The sequence below is a fragment of the Triticum dicoccoides genome, chromosome 6A (assembly GCF_002162155.2).
Source record: "Triticum dicoccoides isolate Atlit2015 ecotype Zavitan chromosome 6A, WEW_v2.0, whole genome shotgun sequence".
Classification (NCBI taxonomy): domain Eukaryota; kingdom Viridiplantae; phylum Streptophyta; class Magnoliopsida; order Poales; family Poaceae; genus Triticum; species Triticum dicoccoides.
Genome location: NC_041390.1, coordinates 51,582,687 through 51,589,915, shown reverse-complemented (window position 1 = coordinate 51,589,915; position 7,229 = coordinate 51,582,687). Strand labels below are relative to the sequence as shown.

Here is a 7,229-nt window from a genome sequence, read left to right as displayed (position 1 = left end):
TCTTGCCATGGGAGAAGTGCTTAGCTTTGGGTTCGATCTTGCGGTGTCCTTTCCCAGTGACAGAAGGGGCAGCAAGTCACGTATTGTATCGTTGCCACCGAGGATAACAAGATGGGGTTTATTTCATATTGCATGCATTTATCTCTCTACATCATGTCATCTTGCTTTAAGGCGTTACTCTGTTTTTAACTTAATACTCTAGATGCATGCTGGATAGCGGTCGATGAGTGGAGTAATAGTAGTAGATGCAGAATCGTTTCGGTCTACTTGTCACGGACGTGATGCCTATATACATGATCATGCCTAGATATTCTCATAACTATGCTCAATTCTGTCAATTGCTCAACAGTAATTTGTTCACCCACCGTAGAATACTTATGCTCTTGCGAGAAGCCACTAGTGAAACCTATGGCCCCCGGGTCTATTCTCATCATATCAATCTCCATCACTTTAATCTTGTTTTTTACTTTGCCTTTACTTTTGACTTTGCATCTTTATACCAAAAATACCAAAAATATTATATCTATCAGATCTCACTCTCGTAAGTGACCGTGAAGGGATTGACAACCCCTAATGGCGTTGGTTGTGAGTAGCTATCGTTTTGTGTAGGTACGAGGGACTTGAGCGTGGCCTCCTACTGGATTGATACCTTGGTTCTCAAAAACTGAGGGAAATACTTACGCTACTTTGCTGCATCATCCCTTCCTCTTCGGGGAAAACCAACGCAAGCTCAAGAGGTAGCGGACACAACCGTACATAAAGTTGCTTGAGCACATGACATAAGTTGCCAAAATGCCTGGCAATAGTTGCTCACACATAGGGGAATTCTGAGGATTATGACACGGAGTTGCTTGCAAGACATACCCATTTTTGCCTAAATATATCCAGTCTTTCGCATTACTAGTACAACTATTGTCGCCTACCCCCCATATGCAGGATAGAGAATTGCTTTTTCAGTTGTTCATGTACTGTATGCCCAATAGAGTCTGTGTTACTAGATGTTGTAGCGCAAACGTGGACACAACCATACATAAAGTTGCTTGAGAAAATCACATAAGTTGCCTAGTTGCCTGGCAATAGTTGCTCACACATAGGGGAAACTCTGAGGATTATGACACCACATTTGTTGCTCGAACAAATGACATAAGTTGCCTGATTTTCTGTCAAGAGTTGCTTGAACTACTGAACCCTGCAAGTGTTCGCCCCAGAGTTGCCTGCCAAACATGCAGCTGTTGCTTCAACTTAACTGTCAACTTACTAGTTTCTTCCTCATACTAGTCTTTGCGATTTGGCATGGGTTCCCTTTTTCCCATGTAGTTTTTCCGAAGTTTTAACATCTACTACACTTTTTTTTCTACATCTCATATGTATGTTCTCCAATTTCCAGGTGATGAACGAGAAAATAAGCATGAGATGAGAGATAGAATGGGAAAAAATAGAGGGGGGAGAGGTACAAATCTTACCTCTTGTGTTGATCAAGTTTCCCCCCTGCTTCAGTTTCCAGCCTCTAATGGCACAGGCATTGCAGATCTATGCAATTTCTAGGAGTTGAGAGGAGTTTTCTTGGGGAAGAAGGAGGAGGAAGGGAGGAAGAAGAGAAAAGGGGCGGTGGGCAATGCCAGTCGCGTGGTGGTGAGGCGAAGGGTGGGTTTTGGGTTTGGGGACGAGTCACGTGATCGGAGGGAGGAGGGCAGCAGGGGGAGGGGACCAGACCGGTCTGGTCGCGGTGGGATTTGAGTGCTTTTGATTCCCTTTCCTGTTTTGCACGGGGGACCAAAAGTTTCCTAATAAAGCAGGTTACCAGCAAATCCTAACGGGCACTTAGTTGCCCACTAGACGTGTCCTAATAAAAATCTCTTTACTGCAGTTTTTTAGGGGTCTTCACTGCAGTTCAGCATCATTTATTTTGCACCCACCATGGGCTTTAATGTGTCCAGCCCACGACACCTAACCCTAACCCTAGGTGTTGGGCTATGGATCGATATCTTCATCGTCGCTCTACTACTTCACTTTCACTCCAGCCGCCGCCGCCGCCGCATCAGTAGCGAGGGTGAGATGACGACCAGCCGCCGCCGCCATGCCCGCTCGCCGGCTGTCGCGCCGCTGTACGACGACGACCTTCTCTCCGAGATCCTCGTCCGCCTTCCCCCGCAGCCCTCCTCCCTCCCGCGCGCCTCGCTCGTCTGCAAGCGCTGGCGCCGCCTCGTCTCCGACCCCGCCTTCTGCCGCCGCTTCTGCCTCCGCCACCGCCGCAACCCTCCTCTCCTCGGGTTCTTTGACATATTTTGTAACATCTCCTTCATACCTACTCTGGAGGCCCCCAACCGTATCCCTCCCGGCCGCTTCTCCTTGCAGCTCGACCACGGGGACGGCGACTTCATGTCCCTTGGATGCCGCCATGGTCTCGTGCTCATCTACCTCACGAAGCGCCTCCAGATCCTGGTGTGGGACCCCGTCACCGCCGACCAGCACCGCCTCGCCATTCCCCCGGGGGTTGCGGCATGTGGGGGCAAGACTCCGATCAACGGGGCGGTGCTCCGCTCCTGGAGACGTCCAACACTTCCAGGTGGTCTTGGTAGTGGCATACGATGACGACCAACAACACAGACGAGCGCTCGCCTGTGTTTACTCGTCGAAGACCGGCTTATGGGGAGATCCCATCTCAACACTCCTTCCATACCAGGCAGTCCAGGCCGATGTATTCAGTTTCCCCACCCTCATTTCTACGGATGTCGTTGTGCTGGCTGGAGATTCCCTTCACTGGGTGCTTGCTGGGAATTTCAATGGCATTCTCGAGTTTGATTTGGAGAAGCAGAGGCTAGCTGTGATACGGCTGCCAGACGAGGTCAACTGCTGGAAGCTTATGCGGGCAGAGGGCGGTGGGCTTGGTCTCCTCGGGATGTCAGACTCAAACGGCAACACCCAGTTATGGAAGAGAAAGACCAATTGTGATGGTGTTGCTTCATGGGTGCTTGGAAGGACTATTGATCTGGAGAATATACTTCCTCTGAAACCAGAGGAGAAAGGGACCATTGCGATACTAGGGCTTGTCGAGGACAATAATGTGTTGCTGCTGTGGACAATTATTGGTCTCTTCGTGGTCGATCTTGAGTCATTAAAGTTCAAGAAGCTTTTTCAAACTATGATAATTTCTCAGTGTTATCCATTTGAAAGTGTCTACACTGCAGGTAATACCATGTCTTACGTCGCGGCTGTTGAAATTATGTTCACATCATTTTGTGTTAAGCCGACAATTTTAAGTAGTGTCGTACCATTTGTTTATTTAGCTGCTTCATGACCTGCAGTGTCATGTACTTATGTCCTGATGCTTGTGGTACTCCCTCTGTTCCCTATTATAAGATGTTTTGGATATTTCAATATGGACTATATACGGACTGAAATGAGTGAACAAACACACTAAAGGGCGCCTATATCCATCCGGTTCAGAAAAAATAGAACATCTTATAATAGTGAACAGAGGTAGCTTTTAATGTAATGATTATAATCTAGAAAAAATCTATTAGTGGTATCTAATTTACTTTATGTTCTTTAGCCTGGCAGTTCCTACCATATGAATATCCATACAATAAAACAATCATTACTTGTGTGAGGAAATAGACGATGATAAGCGCTTTGTTGTACAATAACTTAACTAAGTGTTATCGTTACCTGCCTAGTGGTGGATGCAAGAATTATCTAATGGTACTGTTTGTGCATAGCTGCAGTCCTATTTTTTTGACTGATGTGATGCACAACAGTTAGAAGTTGACTACATAAAAAACCAGCTTGAACCAACTAGGTAGCTCAATAGGTACATTTGGACGCTTAGTTAGGCCTAGCTATATTTCTTTCATTCAGTATTGTCATATCTGCTGATATTGTTTATATGGTCTTAAATCCATAATTAGGACCTGTTCGGAGGTACTCCGCTCCACAGCTCCACTCCCGGAGCTGGTGGAGTTATAGTTGAAATTTGCGGAGCGCCAGTTTACTGGCTCCGCAGCTCTCCGGAGCTGGTGGGATTCCGAACGGCCTCTAACTAGATTTTACATTTTGGTGCATGTTCGAGAAAAAAAACAATGGACACCAAGATTGGCAAAAAAAGTGATAGCTATACTAAATTTCGCTGTTGCTGTGTTTTGATATCTGCAACATGCTGCTGCTATACATGCCTTAGCTACTAATCAAGTCAGGGTGTTCACTTGTGACAATTGCCAACGTTCTGTTGTTTTGAAACCAGTGATAAATAGCATGTTTACTCGATGTTCAGGATATCGGTAACTTGTAGCTGCTCGGTCGGGTGAGGAATAGGGATTAATCGGTGAATCTATCGGCAACCCATTTACCGGTAGGTTAATTAGGGCCATATCTATATATCTTAGCTACATATAGCAATAATGCAGCAGCAGCAGCAATAAAGAAGAGGCAATAAGCAGCAGCAGCAGCAATAAAGGAGAGACAATAAGCAGCAGCAGCAATAAAGGAGAGGCAATAAGCAGCAGCAGCAGCATATAGCACAGAGCAGGAGCAGCATATAGCATAGCACAAAGCAGATTAGCATGTAGCACAGACTGTTATATGCTGATCTGCAGGTGCTGGTCTCGGGGAGGGGGGCGGCGAGCTCGAGCAGGAGGAATAGGCTCGGTACCTTGATCCTTGAGCAGTGCAAGCGCCTCTGCCAGATGGCGCCGGCAGATGCTTGGGGCGGCGGCGGCTGCTCGGAGAGGGGGGCGGGGGCGGCTGCTCCTAGCCTCCTCAAATGAGGGTTACTACGGGAGGGGATGGAGAGTGAGAAGGGAGGGAATGGGCTGACCTAAAACACCCAGTTTTGGAGTAAAGGAGGGAATGGGCCAAAATTTTGGAGCCCAAATTTCTCTCTCCCTCTATTCAGTTAATTGGTCTAGTGGGATAAATCGGCCTGGAAGCCGATTAATCCCTCTCGACCAGTTAACGCGATGGATAAGGTGTTGTTTCATCCGTGACCTACGGATTCAGGATTAACTGGCCGGTTACCTTCAATATCGGCCGATATTTTTAACAGTGTGTTTACTAGTACTCAACTGAAAGAGAAACGAGTCTAACCTTTTTGGTAGGTACAATTTCAATGAAGATTATAGTTCTACTTGCAGACGAGGTGGATCCTATCTTCTGGGCACCTTGCCTATAGATCCTGGTAGAAGTGCCATCTGATTATGTCATTGCAGTTGGAGAGTCCCAGCTGTTTTTCTTTTCTTTGTGTTCGAACCTGTTTCTTGCTAGGACATACAGCTTTTTTTTTTCATGCCAGGACATACAGCTGGCTGGATCAACTTTTTTTTATTCGATTAGTACTAGTTGCCTGCTGCAGGATCTAGGTGATGAACATTGCCGGACCACCTTTTTTTGCTTGATGAGTCATGAGTCTTTAGTTGGTTATTGAAGGATCTAGATGATCAATGTTTCTGGATCATTGATTAGTTATGTTATGGCCAGCTTGTTTTCAGATGAGAGTCCATTTGGGGATTTTGATTTCTAGGTGTCCGATCTTGTTACGTGGACAAGGCTTCGAGATCAAGTTGGCAAGGGGTTTGCTTTATGCCTATATCAAGTGCAGGCTTTGGCCATATGTATCGAATTTCGTGTTGAAAAGCAGAAGGGTCGCATCAAATCCGTTACTTTTTAGTTGTTAAGTTCCTGAGAGGGTATGTGAGAGTTGCTAGTGTGAACATTGATCTAATCAATATGGGTGCCAGTTATGGCTTCAGTTCTTGCATCTTGCTTGATTTGAAGTGTATGCTGCCACTAGTTTATTGTTGCTTCGTCGAGCACCGTGAAAGATTGGGCGCCAACCGTCTTGCTAGTTTGTGCCTCATCACAAAAATAATATCAGGTAGCCACATGTTTTTCCTCGAGATAAAATAATATAACAGTTCGAAGTTGAAGACAACTACATGAAAACTAGAATGAACCAACTGAAATATCAAATAGGTAGCTCACTAGGTGCGTTAGAAGCTAAAAGATAGTAATATTTCTTTCATTCAATATTAGTATCTATCATGGATTATGAGTCCAAGGACTAGTCAAGACTAGTCTATGAGTCTCAACTCCAGGGCCGACTACACTTCAGTGTCGACTAGTGCCGATTAGTCACACTTAGTCTATGAGTCTCAACCTCGGAACGACTCGTCAACTCGTAAACCTTGGTTTGGTATCTATACTTATCTCACTAGTAATCTTAAATCCATAACGATGAATTTTCATGAAATTTACTAGATAATTGTTCCTTTTACCACATTTAGGAGAGGGAGTAGCAAGTCTGTTTGTACTAGGGAAAACCAATGCATCGAGTTCATTTCTTTTTTCAGGCTAAATTTGTTTGAAGATAATCTAAATCTGAAATTCTGAATAGTCTAGGTCGCTTTTGTTGCTAGAATTTATTATGTGATCTTTTTCAGGCTAAACTTATTTATATATAATCTAAATATTAATAGCTTTGATCTATATTTTCCAATATGGCATGGACTGAGCTTAAAAGTTATGTCTCTTCTGAGTTCTGACCAGCTAATGGTCTGAGTGTGCATCTTCATTTTTGTGATAGTAATTAGTTTATACTGTTTTTAAATATTCATTAACTTTGACAGTGGGTATGTTTTTTTAATACATTCCTAATGTTGTTTCAAAATTGATTCCTTTTTTATTTGAACTACAACTGTGAGTTCATCTAAACATCTTCTTGATGCCTCTTATATCTATTTGGCTTTTCATTGGTTTTGACTTCTTATGCTTGCAGAAGCAGACATTGCTGGTGGACATGATGGAGCTGATCTTTTGCACAAGACATAAGATGGATTGTCCAGTTATATATGCTATGTGATGTACCGGTTGAGCAGGTAAGCATATCTTCTGCATGTATGTTGTGGTATCTGAACTGTTCTTACAAAATGTACTGCTTTGCCTTTTGTTGTCATTTCTCAAGTACCAAATTGCAAGAGAGAACTCTTCAGATTTTCTCAACAATTCTTTGCTTAGATATAGCCCACCTCCTATCATGCTTTGATGCCAGGCTAAATCTTGAATCTTTTCTCCATACTCCCCAAGTTCCTGCTAGTTGTGCTGAAGGTCGGGCCTAATGCAGTGGTAGTCTCTCCACTTGTGACCTGGAGGTCCTGGGTTCGAACCAGCCTCCTTGCAGAATTACTATGCAAGGGTAAGGCTGTCTAGAAATTCCCTTTCCCACCCCACCTAGTGTT

The 7,229-nt window shown here is 44.5% G+C and overlaps 1 pseudogene; it reads left to right on the top strand.

Moving 5' to 3' along the window:
* The first annotated feature begins 2,055 nt into the window (after positions 1 to 2,055).
* On the top strand, positions 2,056 to 6,822 carry LOC119315620 (annotated as a pseudogene).
* Positions 6,823 to 7,229: the final 407 nt, after the last annotated feature.